This window comes from Oryzias latipes, chromosome 18 (genome assembly GCF_053564925.1).
Source record: "Oryzias latipes strain Hd-rR chromosome 18, Olatipes_Hd-rR_3.1".
NCBI lineage: Eukaryota > Metazoa > Chordata > Actinopteri > Beloniformes > Adrianichthyidae > Oryzias > Oryzias latipes.
Window position 1 is genome coordinate 35,853,343 of NC_136254.1, and position 20,930 is coordinate 35,874,272.

At 43.8% G+C, this 20,930-nt stretch overlaps 1 long non-coding RNA gene across 2 annotated transcripts; it reads right to left on the reverse strand.

The window, feature by feature from the left end:
* Nucleotides 1–7,490: 7,490 nt before the first annotated feature.
* Nucleotides 7,491–14,572, reverse strand: LOC144987434 (uncharacterized). 2 transcript variants are annotated; one of them, XR_013651321.1, is made up of 3 exons: nt 13,049–14,572; nt 8,743–9,105; nt 7,491–8,581 (listed from the first exon to the last, which is right to left on the reverse strand). It is a non-coding gene; the product is annotated as an uncharacterized LOC144987434 (long non-coding RNA). The 2 variants fall into 2 exon arrangements; XR_013651320.1 differs by having other exon boundaries at nt 8,758–9,105; nt 13,049–13,906.
* Between the last annotated feature and the right edge of the window lie 6,358 nt (nt 14,573–20,930).

Below are 20,930 nucleotides of genomic sequence, written 5' to 3' on the forward strand. Positions count from 1 at the left end.
TGCGCTTGTGTGCGCGCGCCCGTTCCGTGCATAAATAAATACTTACCGAGGATGAGTTGCTTCCAGGTGATTTACATATGATGAGGGGGGAGAGGGGGGGGGAGAGTAAAGGAAAGAAAAAAAGAGATAGAAGGGAAAACGAAAACAACAACAAAACAACAATAGAAACATGAGTGGGACTGAGGTGACGAAGAAAAAAAAGACTGTTTTCCTGCGATCGAGGTGTGGATTATTGATGATCCGGTTTTCCATTCATTGAAGTTAGTTTAGCGGGTTTCTTCTGGGCAGCGCAGATGTTCTCAGCGCGGATCTGAAAGCCTTCAGCACAGCCAGGGGCTGATCTCCGGGTCCCGGAACAGCCGGCCGTCCACATACAGTTTGTCAACGGCCACAATCACTCTCGAACCAGCAGCAAGATGCTTCCTCCTCAGCGGGAACAGGATCTTCCTTCTACGGAGGATTTCTGCCGGGAACTGGTCATTAACGCTGTAATGTGTGCCTTTCAGTTCTCGGCCTCGGCCCTTCACCAACTCCTTCTGTTTGAAATGTTCGAATTTAGCCACAATAGGACGCGGGCGCTGGTGGTCGGACCTTCTTCCTCCGAGGCGGTGAACCCTGTGGAAGGAGATCTTCTGCACCTCCTCCTTGGGGAGCTTCAGGTGGACCTGTAAAAAGGATCTGACGGTGGCCTCGGGGTCTTCTCCTGCCTCCTCTGGAACCCCCGTGACCACTAGATTGTCCCTCATGCTCCTCGACTGAAGATCCAGGAGGGTTTCCTTGATGAATCGGTTCTCCTCGGAGAGACGGGCGGTGTCATTGCCCAGGATCTTGACGGTCTCTCTGAGGGCCTGGTTCTCCGCTGCGAGCTCCCGCACCTGCTGCTGGCTGAATTCCAGAGACTCCCGCAGACCTTGAAATTCTCTATGGAGGATCTCCAGCAGATTGAGGCGGCCATCAAAGCTGGAGAGCTTTTTGTCAATCGAATCCAGGATATCGCTCACTCCGCTGCCTGGAGAGGACACAGCCCCGGGAGAGTCCTCAGGCCGTTCACGCTTGGCGGAGGGGGTGGTGGTGGCGGTTCTGGGCTTCACCATGTTGCAGGTATTAAAACACTCGTCAATGAATTTCTCCAGGTCCTCCAGGCTGACAGAAGCTTAATACTCTTAACAGGTTATGTTAGTTTGCAGGAAATATTTTAATATGGCGGAAAAATGAAACAAGATCGAAAATGTTTGTTCAAATGCTTACGCGCCGCCAAGTCGACTCACCACACTCGTCTCGCTGGGTCTCGCGATACTACAGCATCACGTTCTCCACCTTTTTTATACACTTAAAAAATTTGGCTTTGGCCCAAGGTTTATCTCATGGATACGTATTCTCTACTCTTCCCCAGTCGCAGCAATTCGTACCAATAATAATCTTTCACCTTTTTTTAAGCTGGGACGTGGAACAAGGCAAGGATGCCCCTTATCACCTTTATTATTCGCTTTGGTCATTGAACCTCTGGCAATTACTCTTCGAGGTGATGATTCTATTAAAGGTATTCAGAGAGGGGATTCTGAACACAAAGTGTCTCTGTACGCGGATGACACATTACTATATATATCTGATCCCCTATACAGCCTTCCTCATTTACTCACACTTTTGCGTGAGTTTGGAAAAATATCAGGTTATAAAATAAATATGCACAAAAGTGAAATGATGCCCATAAATCCTGTTGCACTAAAAGATGTGTCAAATTCCATACCATTTAAATTAAGCCAGCATAAATTCAAGTATCTAGGGATTTGGATCACAAGCAATTATAAACATATGTACAAAACAAACTTTATTCCGTTGTTAGATAGTGTAAAACAGGATCTGCAACGCTGGCAATCCTTACCAATTTATTTAGGAGGCAGAATTAATGTTGTTAAAATGAACATCCTACCTACGTTTCTATATCTTTTTCAGTCTATACCTTTATTTTTAACAAAAAAATTCTTTTCTAACCTAGACAAACTGATTTCATCATTTATATGGAATGGGAAGACTGCCCGCATTCGCAAAAATATTTTACAATACCACAAAGATTATGGGGGAATGTCACTTCCCAATTTCCAATACTATTACTGGGCTGCTAATATCCGCACATTGCTTTATTGGCTAGAGATATCAAGTCACAAGGATCTTAAATGGTTAAATTTTGAACGAATGTCATGTCAATCTGCCTCTTTACACTCTCTACTTTGTTCAACAATACCACTGTCACAATCTCTCGACAAAATTTCACAGAACCCAGTAGTTAAATATTCACTTAAAATCTGGGCACAATTTAGGAGAAGCCTGCATTTTAAAAATATGTCAATTTATGCCCAGTTGTGAAAAATATTATGTTTCTCCCTTCCATAACTGATAACTCTTTTACATATTGGTCCGCAAATAGTCTGAGAACCCTGAAGGATCTGTTCATCGAAGGTCAATTTGTTTCATTTCAGAGACTAAAAAGTGAATTTAGAATTCCTGATGTTCACTTCTTCAGATACCTTCAACTTCGAAGTTTTCTATCTACCACATTCACCCATTTCCCCTCGCGACCACCAGACTCACTTCTTGAAAACATCTTGACCTTTAATCCACAGTCAAAAGGAATCATCAGCAAAATATACACAGCAATCAACTCATCAAACACAGATCCACTGACTCATACCAAAAGAAAGTGGGAAGAAGATTTGGCTACGGACCTATCAGAGGATGTATGGCAGACTGCTCTTCAGAATATTTATTCATCCTCTATATGCTTAAGACAAAGGGTTATACAATTCAAGGTGGTTCACAGACTGCATTGGTCCAAAGTAAAGTTAGCTAGAATCAAACCAGACCTTAATGCTAATTGTGATCGTTGTGATAGGGAACCAGGTACACTTTCGCATATGTTTTGGTTTTGTCCGACACTAAGGGCCTTCTGGCACAACATCTTTCAACTTCTCTCTGACGCATTGGGGACACACATGGCTCCTGAGGCCTCAATTGCGATATTTGGTGTATCAGAGTTCTCTCTGCGGCTTCCAAGTAAATCCAAAAGTGTGATCGCTTTCACTACACTTCTGGCCAGGAGGCTAATCCTCCTACACTGGAAAAACAAACAACCCCCTACTTTTAGGAAATATCTTGTGGATCTTATGTACCATCTTACCGTAGAAAAAATCAGATATTCAATGAAGGGTTGTACTGCAGGGTTTTTTAATGTCTGGCAGCCAGTTCTGAGCAAGATCAAAGATATTGATCCATCGCTTCTTTCTGAGGGGTAACACTGTTACTCCATTCAGCAAAATCCTTTTTTATTGTATTTAATTATTTTTCTTTTAGGGTGCAACAGGGTGGGTTTGTTTGTTTGTTTGTTTGGGGTATTAAGGAAAAAAAAAAGTTTGAATGTATTTTACACTGTATATGTTTCTAAATACTCAAATAAAAAGAAACTTGGTTTAAACCACTGTTGGATAACGATATTTTGTTTTGGTAAAGAATTTATCCGTTGTTCCAAAACCCGTGAGGAGAAAAGTTCTGTTTCTAAATCCTGGACCAATAATCAGCATCTGATTATGAATGAAGACAGTTTGATGGAACTTTGTGGGGTTTGTAGTTCAGAGCAGGAAAAAGGCCCCCAACCTGTGAGGAAACAGAACTGGGAATAAAATATGAATTTTTCAGAAACTGTCTGATCCAATTCATTTTAAAAGTCATATTTAAGGAACTGAAATCCAGGAAGTTCAGACCCCTACTACTATAATCATTCATTAGAACAGATTTCCTGATATGATGGGTTTGGTTTTTCCAGAAAAAGTCAAATATTTATCAACAGTTCTGCTTATGAAGATACAAAATTTGACCTTTAATGGAAAGGCCAACGGACTCCTACTGTCACCAAACCAGGGCTTGACCTTAAAGAACAGCTTAGACTGTGCCCCCCCCTTTGGGGTCTACCGGTCCCTCCTGGTGTGACGTCTCCTCTGCAAACTCGGGTCTGGACCACAGTCCTGTGTCGGTTCCTCCAGACCTGCAGCGTCAGCTGACTTTGTTGTCATGGTTCATCCGACTGCACATGTGCAGGAACCATCATTCTGGTAGAAGCCCCGCCCTCTGCTGCTCCTCAGGGTCAAAGGGCGGGGCTTTGATCGTTACGTTCAGATCTGGAGTTTGGACTTTGCTGGTTCCATCCGGTTCCAGCGTCTGCTGGCAGTAAAGACTAGGAAGGAGCAAGAAAACTAAAGTCCTGATCTCCTTCATCTGGAAGGAGGAGGTTTCATTCAGAGCAGCATGTAAACATTTCAGAATAAAAGCTGATGGAACAAAGCTTTTATTCTGAAGGATCCACATTCAGAAGACATCAGAGAGCAGAACTCCATCAACTCACCTGTGGAACCAACACTCTCACCAGGTGACGACTTCAGGGTTCCTCTGTGGTCCAATGGGATCTTTAGATTGAAAGGAGAGGAAGAGGAGATCTGATGAAGAGGAGCACTGAAGAGGAAGAGAAGCCTCACAGATGCTGCAGCTGCAGGTCTGCTTTGTCTCTGAGAGGAAGACCTGCTCTTCATCCATCACAGATGGACAGCTGGGGCAGAAACTCAGTGATGGGGTAAAAAAAAATAGCGATGTCCCTCGGTGGCGAGTTCTCCTCTGCAGGTCAGCCTGGAGTGAAAACAACCGTCTGACGTCCTCATGAATACTTCTGGAGTTTCTTTGTGTGGAGACGTCTTCGTCGCTGAGATGTTCTCCGTGTCAATCAAACATGCTGGTCTGCAGGTTGACAGTCATCGCCATGGAAACACAACAGACTATTAGAGTTCAAACAGCAGCAGATCACTGCAGCTCCAAGTCTTTGTTCACTTCATCTTTTTCTGACCAGCGTCCAGCTTCATCGTTGGTTTGAACGCCATTAGGCAGGCGGTGGACGCCGTCACCTCTGACCTCTCTCATACCTGGGTTTTGGTTTGGTGTTGTGATTCAGCGCGTCTGAAACAACAGGATTCCAGCAGAAACAGTCAACAGAACCTGGAGACAATCAAACACAACAGAATGACAGAACGCCCCCCCCCCCCCAGGTTCACAGAGGACAGGTGCAGTTCTAGGACTGACCAGTAGAGGGACAAGCACAGGTTACCTGTTCACTGATGTCTGTAGCTGTTTAGATGTCAAAGGTCAAACCAGAACAGCAGTCTGGCTCTCTCTCTGGATCGAAGGACAGAGGGAACCGACTCTTCTTCACAGTTCCACAGATTAAACCGAGCTGCTTTTTCTCTATGAAGGTAAAAGAGAATAAACCTTTAAGGCAAAGACGGACAACTGCAGGCCTCCACAGTCTGCATGATCTCCATGACCTAAGCCCTCATGCCAGAACAGGTCTGTCCGATGCGGTCCTGGAGGCCCGGGGGGGGGTGGTCAGGTTTCATCAGGTAAACTTCAGTGCAGGTCTTCATTCTTCTCCTGCTAACTTTCCTCATGATCCTGGTTTCCTTTGTCAGCAGGTTTAGGCCAGATTTCTGGACCAGGATTTCCCTGTGAATGAATATCCAGCAGATTATCTGATGAGGTGACTGAGGAAGAGGAAGATGGTACAACCATGGAAGGAATGATCTCCTTGTTTATTTATGTTCACATCATCCACAGTGATGAGGATAATGGGAAATAATCATGAAACATCGTCTAAGGATGAAGAAAAAGAAACCCTGTAACTGTAAATACTGATTCTATGAGAAGCTGTTCTGTTCCAACGACCACGTGTAACAAAGTGTTTTCATCAAACACTGATCTTTAGGATCTGTTTAGAATATTAGCATACATATGTAAATGTCAGTAGGTGAGACATCTTTGGTTGCTGAAGGGAATTTTGATAAATAAAACAACTGAACGAACAGAATTTTCCTTTTTTACATTTTGCATTCGTGGCTTCTGACAAAAGCAGCAAATAACCTTTAACCCAAAGTCCAGAAAGGTGTAGTCCAAACAGAGATGCATTTAAAATGTATTTACCTGACAAAATCCTTTTCTAGGCCCTTTTCTTGATTCACCTGTTGGCCGGTTTGACTTTAAATTAACTGTTTAACTTGAATAGAATTCAGTGATGATGGAGGAAACTGAAACAAAAATGTCTTTTAGCTCTGAGGACGATGAAAATGTTACTGTTTACATCACATGACCACTGAGGTCAGGTTGTATTCAGACTGAGGAATCTCAGAGTGGACCAAAGACGGGTCAGAGAGCGGTTCTGGTCCTGGACCAGGATCCACTTTGGTGTATTCAGACTGAAGATTAGTTCTGGATTATCAGATTCTGGTTCACTTCAGGAGGATCTCATGTGTTCAGTCTGAATCCAGCCTCAGTCTCCTCACTCACACACATACGTGTTTTTCACTGCATGCTATGCTCTGCATGAACATGTGACAAATATGATCTGAATTTATCAGGAAATGCTGCTGATGGAAAATCTGAATCTGCTGTAGAAACTTCCACAGACCTGCAGAGCGGGAACAAACCGTTCCATCTGTCAGAACTCATCATAGACAGAACGGCTGCTTCATCAGGATGAAGAGGAGCGGTTCTGTAGGTGGACAGCAGAACCATCACAGAGATCTGCAGAGGACGGAGCTTCATGGTTCTGGTGGGTTCCGGAAACTCTGCTGATGATTGACGGACAGGAGGGAACCGACACGCAGAGGAACCAACGTGCAGAGGAACCAACAGAGGATCCTGTTGGAGAACGTGCTGGAACAAGTCCAGCAGCAGACAGAAGTTCTAGAAACTCTTTGGAATGTGACGGGTTCAGACCTGCTGCAGTCTAGAACTTCCTGAACGTTCTCTGAACAATCATGACAACAATGATCTGCTTCTCTACGTCCATGAAACCAGAACTCTGAAGAAGAACCTGGACTGCAGCTCTGAGGGTCAGACGGTGGGTCTGCTTCTTCATCTGTGCTCCGTGATGAAGATGAGGGATTGTCTGTCATGTGAAATGGAGACATGAAGCTGGAGTCACATGTCTGAGTCGACCAATCAGCAGAGAGGACGCGTCTGCCTCAGAGAAGAATGCAGGACCTGCTCAGACCTGCAGCTGCTCTTCATCACACTGACAGGCCAGAACCTGAAGGTTCTGCAGAACAGAGGCAGCCTGCAGAACACAGACGGTTCTGAGGAGAACCTCCTCATCAGGAGGTCTCCACAGTTCTTCATCCTCCTGCAGAGATTTAGCTGAACCTTCATCATCTGAACATCCATCAGGAGCTCCTGGTTCTTCACGTCAGCGTCTGATCAAAGCTCCATCAGAGTTCTGCAGACTCTGAGGAGGAAACTGTGAGACCAAACCTGGAAACGGTTCAACCCACAACCTGAAGCTGCTGAGGACGGATCAGAGTCTTCTTCAGAGGAAGAAATCTGGATCTGCTGATGAAAACATCTGGCTGCAGCAGAAGATCAGCAGCTCTAAGACAGATGGACTCAGACAGAGGACGAGGTTCCTTCAGGCAGATTTTTATTGGACTGAAAGCAGTTTTTGGGACATCAGAGTATTATTTTAAACATCTGCAGACCTTCAGCAGGAACATCTGCCGATGATCAGCTGATGTTCCTGCTGAAGGTCACTGAACTCACTTCAGCTTCAAAGACCTCAGCAGAAACACAGAAAGTTAACGTTTCCACATGATGCTTGGGTGAAAACTGACAATACCTAAAGAACATTTAACACAGAGTACAAAACCATCAAAATAAAAGATTTTATTTCAAAATAAAAGCCTGGAGGCAGAGTTTTCCTCTGAAGTCTTTGGGTTTTTCTAGTAGAGCTGTTCCTGTACTGCTTTGACCTTTGACCCCGCTCTCATCTTCTTCTTTAATGTCATTGTATGTATGATAATGACAAATAAAGATCTATCTTCTTAAGGCTTGAAGGTTTGACCTGACTGAGGAGGAAGTGACTGATCAGGTTTAGACGATGTTCCAACGTTCTAACCAGTAGATCTGCTGCAGAACATCACTGCAATAGAACAACAGTTTCACACTTTGAACAAAAACTTTACAACATTTTATAAAATAATACTTCATTTGGTTTACATGTACATTTAGAACAGAATTTCTCCTTCATGAACTTAAAGTGAATAAAGTTTGTTTCCTTCATGATCTCCTCTGCAGATGTTTGATTCTGCAGAACTTCTTTGACCTGAACGTCTGTTTTCTTCATGCTGTGACCTTTGACCCCAGAGGTTCAGCTCCAGTGTTGCTGTTCTCCTGAAGCTGCAGATTCAGAATACATTAACTGAAAAAGTGGTTTAGTAGCAGTCGCTGAAATGTTGGGCTGTTTACATCTCTATAGAGGTTTATGGGATGTGGGGTTCCATCAATCGCATTAAGGTCACAGGTCGTTTGCTGTCAAAGGAGACATCTCTGGTGTTAAAGGGTTAAACTCAGAGATCATCCATCTTTTTGTCTGATGATTCTCCAGAAAAACGTCTGGATTTCTTCTTGTAGATCCAGAGTAGAAGAACCAGAACAACAGCCAGAACTGGAAGAGCGATCAAACCCAGAAGACCACGACTGCCTCCATCCTCATGTCCTGCAGGAGAGAGAGAGGATGATGAGTGCAGAACAGAATCCTCTCCTCTTCCTCATCAGAGCAGCTGCTTCCTGCAGAGTCTCATCAACAACATCTTCAGAAAACACGTCTGATCTGAGACCTTTACTCTGACATCAAGCAGGAACACAAACACTGATCACCTAGAGACGGATCACCTGGAGGATCCACGGACAGATGGATGGTGGAGATGGGAGGAGTCTGTAAATTAGATCTCTTGGTTCTTCTCTTTACAACTCTACACTTGTATGTTCCATTGTCTTTAATCGTCACGTTCTTCAGAACCACAGACAGATCTCCATCCTTCATCTGACTGTCCTTCAGAAACACTCGGTTCCTGAAAGATTCATGCTGAGCTGGTGGAAATGGTCGTCCATCTCTGAACAGAAAAACTGCCTCATCCCCAAGATCTTCTCTGCTCCATTCCAAAAGAATGAGACTGTCATTCTTTTCATCTTTACATGTCAGAATGACGTTCCCTCCAGGTTTAGCTGTGATGTTCAGACCTGCAGGAGAAGAACACAGAGATGAAGGAGGAAGACTGCAGCTCTTCTTCATCATTCCAGAAGACCTACAGAGATCCAGAACTTTCTGGATCCTCAGAACAAAGATCCAATCAGACAAACATGTCAGTGATCCATTTTCACAGAACTTCTCAAACCAATAAAAGTTTAGACTTTCAGACATTTCCAGGAAAGTCTTCCAGTGTTTCAGATGGAAGATGGAGAAATGTGGGAGGAGCAGAAACATGTCAGATGATGAAGACTCATCCTGATCTTCATCCTGATCTTCATCATCCTGATCTTCATCATGTCTGCTGCTGCTGGACCACAGAGGCGTTCTCATGTTCCTCTGAAGTTCTCTGTCCTTCAGTGAGAACAAAAACCCTCTTCTTCCTCCATCTGTGGTTCATGATCAGTGAAGGTCTCACCGTGACCTCAGCATTACTGGTAGATGACTTTACAGACATGTTTGACTGAAGAGTTCAACCATGTGGACGTTCACCACAAAGCAGAGATGGGGGGGGGGCTTTGAAGTGAGTCTATTTGCTGCAGAAATGAACCAAAACGTTTCTCTTGATTCGAAACTCTAAATGCAGCAAATGAAGGACAACTTTCTGCATCCTCACTAGCCTGATCAGTAGGGATGGTAGAGACCACCATCCCTGTTCCTCAGGAGCTAATGTTCTGCAGAGAACCCTGCTGGTTACCTGGATTACCTGGATCTGTGCAGACAGTCTGTCTCTGAACACCTCAGAATTCATTGGGCTGCTTCTGTCCTGTGTCACGTCATCAATAAACACTAGTGTCCCAGTGCCACTAGCAGCCATGCAGGCCCAGACCATCACACTGCCTCCACCGTGTTTTACTGATGATGTAGTGTTCTTTGGATCAGGAGCTTCTCCACGCCTTCTCCATACTTTTCTCTGGCCATCATTCTGGTAAAGGTTGATTTTGGTTTCATCTGTCCAAAGAATGTTTTTCCAGAACTTTTTTAGATGCTTTTTAGCAAAGTCCAATCTAGCCTTCCTGTTCTTGAGGCTTATGAGTGGCTTGCATCTTGCAGTGTTCCCTCTGGATCTACTTTCATGCAGTCTTCTTTTGATGGTAGACTTGGATATTGATCCGTCTACCTCCTGGAGAGTGTTGTCCACTTGGTTGGCTGTTGTGAACGGGTTCCTCTTCACCATGGAAATGATTCTGCCATCATCCACCACTGTTGTCTTCTGTGGACCTCCAGGTCTTTTTGCGTTGCTGACTTCACCAGTGCTTTCTTTCTTTCTCAGGATGTACCACACTGTTGATGTTGCCACTCCTAATACTGTAGCAGTTTCTGGTTTCATGTTTTTTTTTCTGTTTTCTCAGCTTAATGATGGCTCCTTTCACCTGCATGGAGAGCTCCTTTGACCACATGTTGTCTGTTCACAGCAAAATCTTCCAAATGCAGCACGAGTCCTCTAATCAACTCCAGGCCTTTTATCTGCTTCACTCATGATGACATAACAAGGGAATTGCCCACACCTGCCCATGCAATAGCATGGAAGTCAGTTGTCCAATTACCTATGAGCCCATGAAATGAAGGGATTGTGTTTAAAAATGCTTTAGTTTTTCACAGTTTTATGCAATCTTTTTGTTCAACCCATGGAATAAAAGCTGAAAGTCTGCACTTCAATGGCATCTGAGTTGTTTTATTTCAAATTCACTGTGATAATGTCCGGAAACTAAATTAGAAAGAATTTCTATCTGTCCAAATGTTTATGGTCCTGATTGTATAAATCTTGGTGATGGGAATTTTACCAAAAACAGAAAGATCTTTCAGTTCCCAGTTATTTAGCAGAGAGGAACATTTCTCTAGTTTGTCCCAAACATTCAGTTTATCCAAGTCTGTTTTGTTTTAAGTTACATACATTCTGAGGTATTTAACTGTGGATTTAATTGGAATATTATAAGCATTCGATAATATGGGATGTCATGTAGATTATTCAGGAAGATTGTTGTACCGTCTGCTAGTTGTTTTGTTGAAACTGACATCTCAAAGTCAGTATGTTTAATGAGCAAAGATAACATTTTTGCTGCTGCAGTAAATAGAAGAGGTGAAATGAGGCGACCTTGTTTTATGTGAGGGTTAATGGCCGATGAAGTGTGCGTTATTACTTTTTAACGCACGCCGTAGAAGCCTGAACCGTCCGACGCGAAGTGCGTTAAAAAGTAATAACGCACACTTCATCGGCCATTAACCCGCTTATACCATGGTCAGTTACAAAAGTAATACATATTAACCAGGTTTAAGTCCTTAATTCTTGTTTTTTTTCCCGATTTGGATCGCTCTTCTCACAAAAAGCGGACCATATGTTACGTGATACGTAACATTTGGTCTGCGTCGCACAGCACCACCGCTGCAGTCAAGATTCGGCAATATATACACGTACTGATCGTCCCGATGGGTTGAATAAAGCATAATTTCAGAGAGAAAGTTCATTTCTTACCGCTTGTTTTTGTCCAGATGATGAAGATGAAGATTGTTTTAAAGAAGCCGGTGCAGTGATACAAAACATTTAAGCTAGGTGACTGGAACTTCTTTTATTCCCCGTGCGGTTATCAGGTTTCAACGCACACCCAGCAGCCAATCAGAATCGAGTATTCAACCGGACCGTCATATAAACCTTTGCTAATGCTAAATCTTTGAGACGTCCCCTGAGGTAAACAAACAGAACTACTGATTTCATAATAAAAAGTTTGAACTACATTAATAAATTTGTTACCAAAACCAAAGAATTACAGAGTTTGAAACATGAAATTATGCTCAATCATATCAAAGGCCTTGTAGAAATCTAAAAATAGAATCAAACCGTCTGTATCTATGAGATGTTCATAGTCAATCATATCAAGAATAATGCGTAAATTATTATGAATTGAGCGACCTTTAATAAAACCGGACTGCGTTTCAGAGATTATGTCTGATTTGCAAATATATGCGTTAGAAGTTTATAGTCAGTATTTAAAAGAGTTATAGGCCTTAAATGATCTAGACATGTTGGGTCTTTACCCGGTTTAGGATTAAGGGTGATAACACCCTGTTTCACTGTATGTTAGAGACCCATTTTAAATATTTCTTTAAACATTTGAAAAATTAAATCTTTGATATGCTCCCAGAAGAATTTATAAACGTCACATCCTGGAGCTTTATCCTTGGACAGACAGCTTAAAGCCTTCTCTAATTCTACCAAAGTTATTTCTGAATCACAAGAGTTTCTAAAATTGTCATCAATCTTAAGAATCAAATCTTTAATTGTCTGAAAAAGTGTATCAGTGTGGGATTCAGAATAAGATGACGAGTACATTTTACTATAAAATGAGCTTATTTCTTTAGAGATCTTTCGAGGATCAGAGCATCATTGATTATTAATATGAAGTTTCTTTATAGCATTCTTCTCTTGCCTCTTCTTTTCTAGATTACAGAAATAAGATGTCCTCTTTTCACCAAGCTCCACCCACTTTGCTCGGGATCTGATAAAGGCTCCTTTCTCTTTTTTAATATAAATATCGTCAAGAGAACACTGTAAAATGCTTCTGTGTTGTTTATCATCCTCGTTGAAAACAGGCTTGGAACAAATCGGATTTATTTAGAATTTCCGATTCTTTTTTATTATTAATGGCAGTTTGACGTACTTTGAATTTAAAGATTTCCCACTTACTTATCAGTGTAATATTGTAGGGTTAAATCACTATTTATTGTTTCCAATAACTCAATATGACATGATGATCGTGAGGCACTGACACAGACTGCCCGACCTCTCCGGGTTTACCGCGACTTGATCGTCAGAAACCGAGGAGACTGCTAAAACCCGGACCTGAAAACTATTAGGGCTCGGCTCGGTACCGGAAGTTCCAGCTTCCGGTCTCGCGGTTCGTTTGAAGCCGTCCGAGTCATTGCTATTACCGGACTTACTTGTAAAGATCTGAAGGGTTTTATCTGCTGAAGATCCACGAAAATATCCACTGATCCCCAGCAACACAGAGAATAATATGACCGACATTATTGCATCAAACCGTTGAAACTGACGCCTTCGTCACTTCCGGGTGCTGCGGAAATGACGCACTTGATTGTTTTGTGTGTGTTTTTTTTTCTTTTGTTTTTGTTACAAACATATGAGAAGAACATACATTGTAATATGTGACATGGACGGAGTCAAGTTTGCAGTCTACTGTCTGTTTATTAAGTCATCTACTAGAAAAACTTACAATTTCAGCGACACCAACAACTCTAATCTAGTATTCAATTCAATTTTATTTGTGTAGCCCAAATTCACAACAGTCGTCTTGATGGGCTTCATACTGGTAGTTTTAAGGTAAACATACAATCAAAAAGGATCATAAATGCATAGAATTCAATAGTAAAATAACTTGAACTAAATCAGTAACTTGAACTAAACAGACTAAACTAAACTAGACATCCCTGCCCTTAGACCCCCCATCCACATAAATGTCACAAAGCAGTATTTTTATAACTTATCCAACAGCTGAGCAGACAGATCAAAGCTGAAAGCCTTTTGTATTGGACAGATTTGACTGTTACAACAAGGGGTGTATGTGTATTGAGGCTAAAGTCTATATTAATTATATTGTGAATTTGTGAACATTTTGTTGTTGTAGTTGGACCAGATGAAAAAAATAAGAGAGAAGGAGAGAGTGGTATGTTGGAGATGGGGGTAAGGGTACAAAGAAATGGGGGAGAAAAAGGGGGTTAAGGAAGTTGCAAGATGATTGAAGAAGTATGTGTGTGGGGTAGGGGGTAATTCAAATCAATTTTATTTCTAAAGCCCAATATTACAGCAATAGTCGTCTCAATGGGCTTTGTACCGGTAATTGTATAACAACATGAATTCATAGAATTCAATAGGTAATGGCTAAACTAAACTAAATTCTGTCTTGTTTCTGTCATGTTTCCTGTTTTATTTTGTCAGTGCTGTTTGTATTTAAGTCTTGTCTCTGCCTTCCTCTTGTGCTTGTCCATTACCGTCTCTTCCCTGTCCGTCTTCCCACAGTAAACCCACAGTTAGTTTTGGTTTTGTTACTCTGCTCTGCTGCACCTTTTGTTATAATTAAAGCCCTTGCTTTGGAACCGTGTGCCTCCCGTCTCTGCATTTCTGGTCCTTCACGCTCACCAGCTCTCCCTACCTGACATGACCAAAAAAATAAAAATGTACTTCTAAAAAGGGCTGCACGGAGGAGCAGTCACTTGGGATGTGTACTAGGCAGTGGTTAGCGCTCTTGCCTCATAGCAAGAAGGCCCCTGGTTCAAGTCCCGACTGGGGGACCTGAACCAAAACATCAATGGGGGACCTTTCTGTGTGGAGTTTGCATGTTCTCCCCGTGCATGTGTGGGTTCTCTCCGGGGTCTCTGGCTTCCTCCCACAGTCCAAAAACATGCTTCATAGGTTAATTGGTTAATCTAAATTGTCCATAGGTGTGAATGTGAGTGTGTATGGGTGTGTGTTATGTGTGACCCTATAACAGACTGGTGACCTGTCCGGGGGGGTTCCCTGCCTTCGCCCACAAGTGGCCGGGATAGGGTCCAGCAGCCCCGTATATATATATATATACACATACATACATATATATATATACATACATATATATATATATATATATATATATATATATATATATATACATACATACATACATATATATATATATATATGCACATATATATATATGAATATATATATATTATATTGGGGGGTCTGCTCGGCTATATATATATATATATATATATATATATATATATATATATATATATATATATATATATATATATATATATATATATAAAAACAAAAACAAAACGCCCCTCTCACCCTCCGCGGGTGGTTTCTCCTCCAAGCTCGGGTCCTCTACCAGAGGCCTGGGAGCTTGAGGGTCCTGCGCAGTATCTTAGCTGTTCCTAGCACTGCGCTTTTCTGGACTGAGAGGTCTGAGGTCTTTCCAGGTATCTGTTGTAGCCACTCCTCCAGCTTTGGGGTTACTGCCCCGAGTGCTCCAATTACCACAGGCACCACTGTCACCTTCACTTTCCAGGCTTTCTCCAGTTCTTCTCTGAGTCCCTGGTATTTCTCCAGTTTCTCATGTTCCTTCTTCCTGATGTTTCCATCGCTTGGCACTGCCACATCCACCACAACGGCTTTCCTCTGTTCTTTATCCACCACTACAATGTCTGGTTGGTTCTCCATTACCATCCTATCAGTCTGGATCTGGAAGTCCCACAGGATCTTTGCCCTCTCATTCTCTACCACCTTCGGAGGTGTTTCCCATTTTGACCTTGGGGTTTCCAGTTCATATTCTGCACACATGTTCCTGTATATTATTCCAGCCACTTGATTGTGGCGCTCCATGTATGCTTTACCTGCCAGCATCTTACATCCTGCAGTTATGTGCTGGATTGTTTCAGGGGCCTCTTTGCACAGCCTACACCTTGGGTCTTGTCTGGTGTGGTAGATCTGAGCCTCTATGGCTCTGGTGCTCAGGGCTTGTTCCTGAGCTGCCAGAATGAGCGCTTCAGTACTGTCCTGTAGGCCAGCCCTTTCTAGCCATTGGTAGGACTTCTTGATATCTGCCACTTCAGTTATGGTCCGGTGGTACATCCCATGCAGGGGTTTGTCCTCCCATGAGGATCTGTCCTCCAGCACTGTGTCCTCTGCTCTCCATTGCCTGAGACATTCACTGAGCACACTGTCATTTGGGGCCTTGAGCTTGATGTACTCATGCATCTTGGATGTTTCATCCTGGATAGTGGCTTCTACACTCACTAGTCCTCGGCCTCCTTCCTTGTGGCTAGCATACAGTCTCAGTGTGCTGGATTTGGGATGGAACCCTCCATGCATGGTGAGGAGCTTTCGTGTTTTAACATCCGTGGTCTGTATCTCTTCCTTTGGCCATCTTATTATTCCTGCAGGGTATCTGATAACTGGCAGTGCGTAGCTGTTTATTGCCCGGGTCTTATTTTTGCCATTGAGCTGGCTTCTCAGGACTTGCCTTACTCGTTGGAGGTATTTAGCTGTTGCAGCTTTCCTTGTTGCCTGCTCCAGGTTGCCATTTGCCTGGGGAATTCCAAGGTACTTGTAACTGTCCTCGATGTCTGTTATTGTTCCTTCTGGGAGTGAGACCCCTCCTGTGTGGACTACCTTGCCTCTCTTTGTCACCATCCGGCTGCATTTCTCGAGCCCGAATGACATCCCAATGTTAGTACTGTAGATCCTGGTGGTGTGGATCAGGGAGTCAATGTCACGCTCGCTCTTAGCATATAGCTTGATGTCATCCATGTAGAGGAGGTGACTGATGTTGGCCCCATTTCTGAGTCGGTATCCATAGCCAGTCTTGTTGATTATTTGGCTGAGGGGGTTCAGACCTATGCAGAACAGCAGTGGGGACAGAGCATCACCTTGGTATATCCCACATTTGATGGACACTTGTGCAAGTGGCTTCCCATTGGCTTCAAGGGTGGTTTTCCACAGCTTCATTGAGTTTCCTATGAAGGCTCTTAGAGTCCTGTTGATGTTGTACAGCTCCAAGCATTCAGTGATCCATGTGTGTGGCATTGAGTCATAGGCCTTCTTGTAATCAATCCAGGCTGTCCACAGGTTGGTGTGTCGTGACTTGCAGTCTTGGGCGACTGTTCTGTCGACCAGGAGTTGGTGTTTGGCTCCTCTGGAGTCTCTACCAATGCCCTTCTGTGTGTTACTCATGAATTGATCCATGTGCCTGTTTATCTTGGTTGCAATGATGCCTGACATGAGCTTCCATGTTGTGGACAGACAGGTTATTGGCCGGTAGTTGGATGGGATTGCACCCTTTGAGGGATCCTTCTGGATCAGGATCGTTCGCCCTTCCGTTAGCCATTCGGGGTGAGTCCCATCCCTAAGCAGCTGGTTCATTTGTGCTGCCAGGCGCTCGTGGAGTGCGGTAAGCCTCTTTAGCCAGTAGGCATGTATCAAGTCAGGGCCCGGTGCTTTCCAGTTCTTCATACCTGAGACTCTTTCTTGGATGTCAGCCACTGTGATGGTTAATGGATTCTGTTCAGGGAGGCTTCTATGTTCTTTTCTCAGAGAGACCAGCCACTGGGCATTGCTGTTATGTGCTGTCTGTTTCTCCCATATACTTTTCCAGTACTGTTCAGTTTCTAGCCTTGGTGGGTCTGCTCGGCTGTTTTGACCCTGCCACTGAGCGTACACTTTTGCAGGTTGAGTTGCGAAGAGCCTGTTTATTCGTCTGGCTTCATTGTCTCTTGTGTACCTCTTTAGGCGGCTGCTCAAGGCTTGGAGCCTTTGTTTGGCAGTTTCCAGTGCTTCAGGTATGGGCATCTGGCTGTATCTCTTAGGTACTTGCTTTCTCATTGTACCTCTTTGAGCCTCTGTCAGCTTACTCACATCCTTCCGAGTTGCCTTGATTTTGGCCTCTAACCGTTGCTTCCATGGTGGGTACTGTTTTCTTCCATGGTTGCTCTTATAGCCAAGCATCTCAAGGATCACTGCTGCTGAAGTGTAAACCAGTTCATTGGTGTCTGTGATGGTTGTGGTAGGAATTGCCCTCAATGCTTCATTCACAGTTTCCAGTAGACTTTCAGGTACGTCACTTAACCGTTGTAGCTGGTGTCGAGGTTGCCTAGTGTTCATTGTAGACATGATCTTGTCTTTCAGGTCAGTTGCTGCCTCGCTCAGTGTAATTGTGGTTGTTGGGGCTGTGTACCCAATCTCAGGGTGGGAGTGTGGTATAACCTCCTCTCTGACCTGTTGTTCTGGCTCTCCCATGGCATTGTATTGTATTGCTTCAATCTCAAGTTGTGATAGGAGTTGCCGTTTGTGGATGTTAGAGCACTGGGCTACCAGTTGTTTGGCAGTTAGCCCTGATTGTGGGTTTCGAAGCATCCATTCATTCCACATTCTCTGCATGTAACCCCTCTGGGTGGGATTACTTGAGTAGTAGCATTCTAACAGAACCTTGTTCTCACATCTAGTCCATTTCCGTCTTGTTCCAGTAGCCCACTTTCCATCAGGGTGCTCTGGTCCCTCAGCACCTGACGCAGACCTTGTTTGGCCGGGCGACGTCTGAGCCGGCATGACATGTGGTTCATTGTCTCTCATGTTGTGAGGTAGGCGGTAGCGTTAAGGGTCTTGCCCAAGGACCCTCACTGGGTGATGTTAATTGCCCGTCATTGTTATGGTAATTGCCCCATTTCCATTGTCATGTTAATTGCCCCATCTTTCATTGCCATTAATTTTTCATTCCGCCCAATCAATCTAGGGTGTGCACAGGTTGGTGTGTCATGACTTGCAGTCTTGAGCGACTGTTCTGTCAACCAGGAGTTGGTGTTTGGCTCCTCTGGAGTCTCTACCAATGCCTTTCTGTGTGTTACTCATGTATTGATCCATGTGCCTATTTATCTTGGTTGCAATGATGCCTGACATGAGCTTCCATGTTGTGGAGAGACAGGGTATTGGCCGGTAGTTGGATGGGACTGCACCCTTTGAAGGATCCTTCTGGATCAGGATCGTTCGCCCTTCCGTTAGCCATTCGGGGTGAGTCCCATCTCTTAGCAGCTGGTTCATTTGTGCTGCCAGGTGCTCGTGGAGTGCGGTGAGTTTCTTTAGCCAGCAGGCATGTATCATGTCAGGGCCCGGTGCTGTCCAGTTCTGTCCAGTGTAGGCTGTGCAAAGAGGCACCTGAAACAATCCAGCACATAACTGCAGGGTGTAAGATGCTGGCAGGGAAAGCATACATGGAGCGCCACAATCAAGTGGCTGGAATAATATACAGGAACATGTGTGCAGAATATGAACTGGAAACCCCCAAGGTCAAAATGGGAAACACCTCTGAAGGTGGTAGAGAATGAGAGGGCAAAGATCCTGTGGGACTTCCAGATCCAGACTGATAGGATGGTAATGGAGAACCAACCAGACATTGTAGTGGTGGATAAAGAACAGAGGAAAGCCGTTGTGGTGGATGTGGCAGTGCCAAGCGATGGGAACATCAGGAAGAAGGAACATGAGAAACTGGAGAAATACCAGGGACTCAGAGAAGAACTGGAGAAAGCCTGGAAAGTGAAGGTGACAGTGGTGCCTGTGGTAATTGGAGCACTCGGGGCAGTAACCCCCAAGCTGGAGGAGTGGCTACAACAGATACCTGGAAAGACCTCAGACCTCTCAGTCCAGAAAAGAATAGGAACAGCTAAGATACTACAGGACCCTCAAGCTCCCAGGCCTCTGGTAGAGGACCCCAGCTAGGGGGAGAAACCACCCACGGAGGGTGAGAGGGGGTGTTTTTATATGTATTAGGGTTGTGCCGATGGACGATACCATCGTCCATCGTGATGGGTGAGTGACATCCCGATGGAGAGACACCATCGTGATGCCACGCCCCCGCCACGCTGCGAGTCGACACCATAAGCCGCGGTTACATGTGAAAAATATCTTGACCGGATCAATGGTCGGATTAGAATCCAACCATGTACATGGTTCCAGAAAAATGTTTTAAGAATATAACAAACGTTCACATGGGTCACACTTTCGGTCGGAATAAATCATTCGCACATGCGCAGTAGGGTTTGAAAAACCGGAAGCGGATATCAGTTCCGCCGAGCGGCTATTTTTTTCTCAAACTTTATTGAATGTAACAATTCAATACAAAACAATGTTGCCGAGCGGCTATATTCATTGATATGTCAGCTCGGTAATATACAAGACGATCTTCTAAACTTGCTTTTAATAATGTTACGATTATTATGAAACACCTGTTCGCTCATCGTTTTATTTTTAACCCGTGTTGTCAGTGCCTTTTCTGTTGAAAAACTGAGCCGGAAAGAAGCCAGAATTAGCAGTATGCTAACACGGGCTAACAACATTAGCTTTGGGTGGTGCTGCAATCTGCATCTTGGCTGCATGTAAACATGTGGGAATAACATCAGCCTTTATTTAGTCGGGACACGACTCGAAACACAAATCCACGTGATTGTTTGAACGTTTTCTAAGGACTGAGCGGCCTTTCTGCTTTGAAGCTTACACCGCCCCAAACCGCTGTGTGTCTGCTGACGATCCTCTGCTCAGACACACACTTTTAGACCCGGTTCTGAGTTCGGTAGCCCGTTCCCCTAGAGCTGCGGAACAGATCACAGTTCTAAATCTCCCACATACTACCGCTCATGTAACAAAGCACCCCCCCCCCCTTCCCCTCAAACACAAAGCTGTAAGTCCGCGCTCCACCGGTCCACTTGACTAGTTAAGTGCGGGAGCGGACTACTTCTTTTCTAGTTTGTTTGTTACTTTTTTTGTTAAAGTCACTTCCCTCAGTTTGTACTGGATAATCGCGGATGAGTCATTAGTTGGGAAATAAAATAAATAAAGTAAAACAACGAATAGCAATTATATAAGACCGAAATATTAAAAATAGCCCCCCCCCACGACGATATCATCGTCCATCCCGATGGTTGACAGCAAACATCGTCAACGGCCAATTTAAGGGACATCACCCAACCCTAATATGTATATATATATATATATATATATATATATATATATATATATATATATATATATATATATGTATAGTGGGTAGGTAGGTAGATCTTCAAGATATTGTCGACTCAAAAGTAGCTCACATGCCAAAAAAGTGTGAGCACCCCTGAACTAAACTGTAGACTTTAAGATCCTTATTCAATTCTAAACAGCATTTTTGAGGCATGTATGTGACAAAAGAAATTATGGATGCACGTTTTTCAAAGCGCTTGAAGAGTGTTTTGCACGTGAGAAAAGGCTGCTCTTTAGGCCCTTCTTGGGACA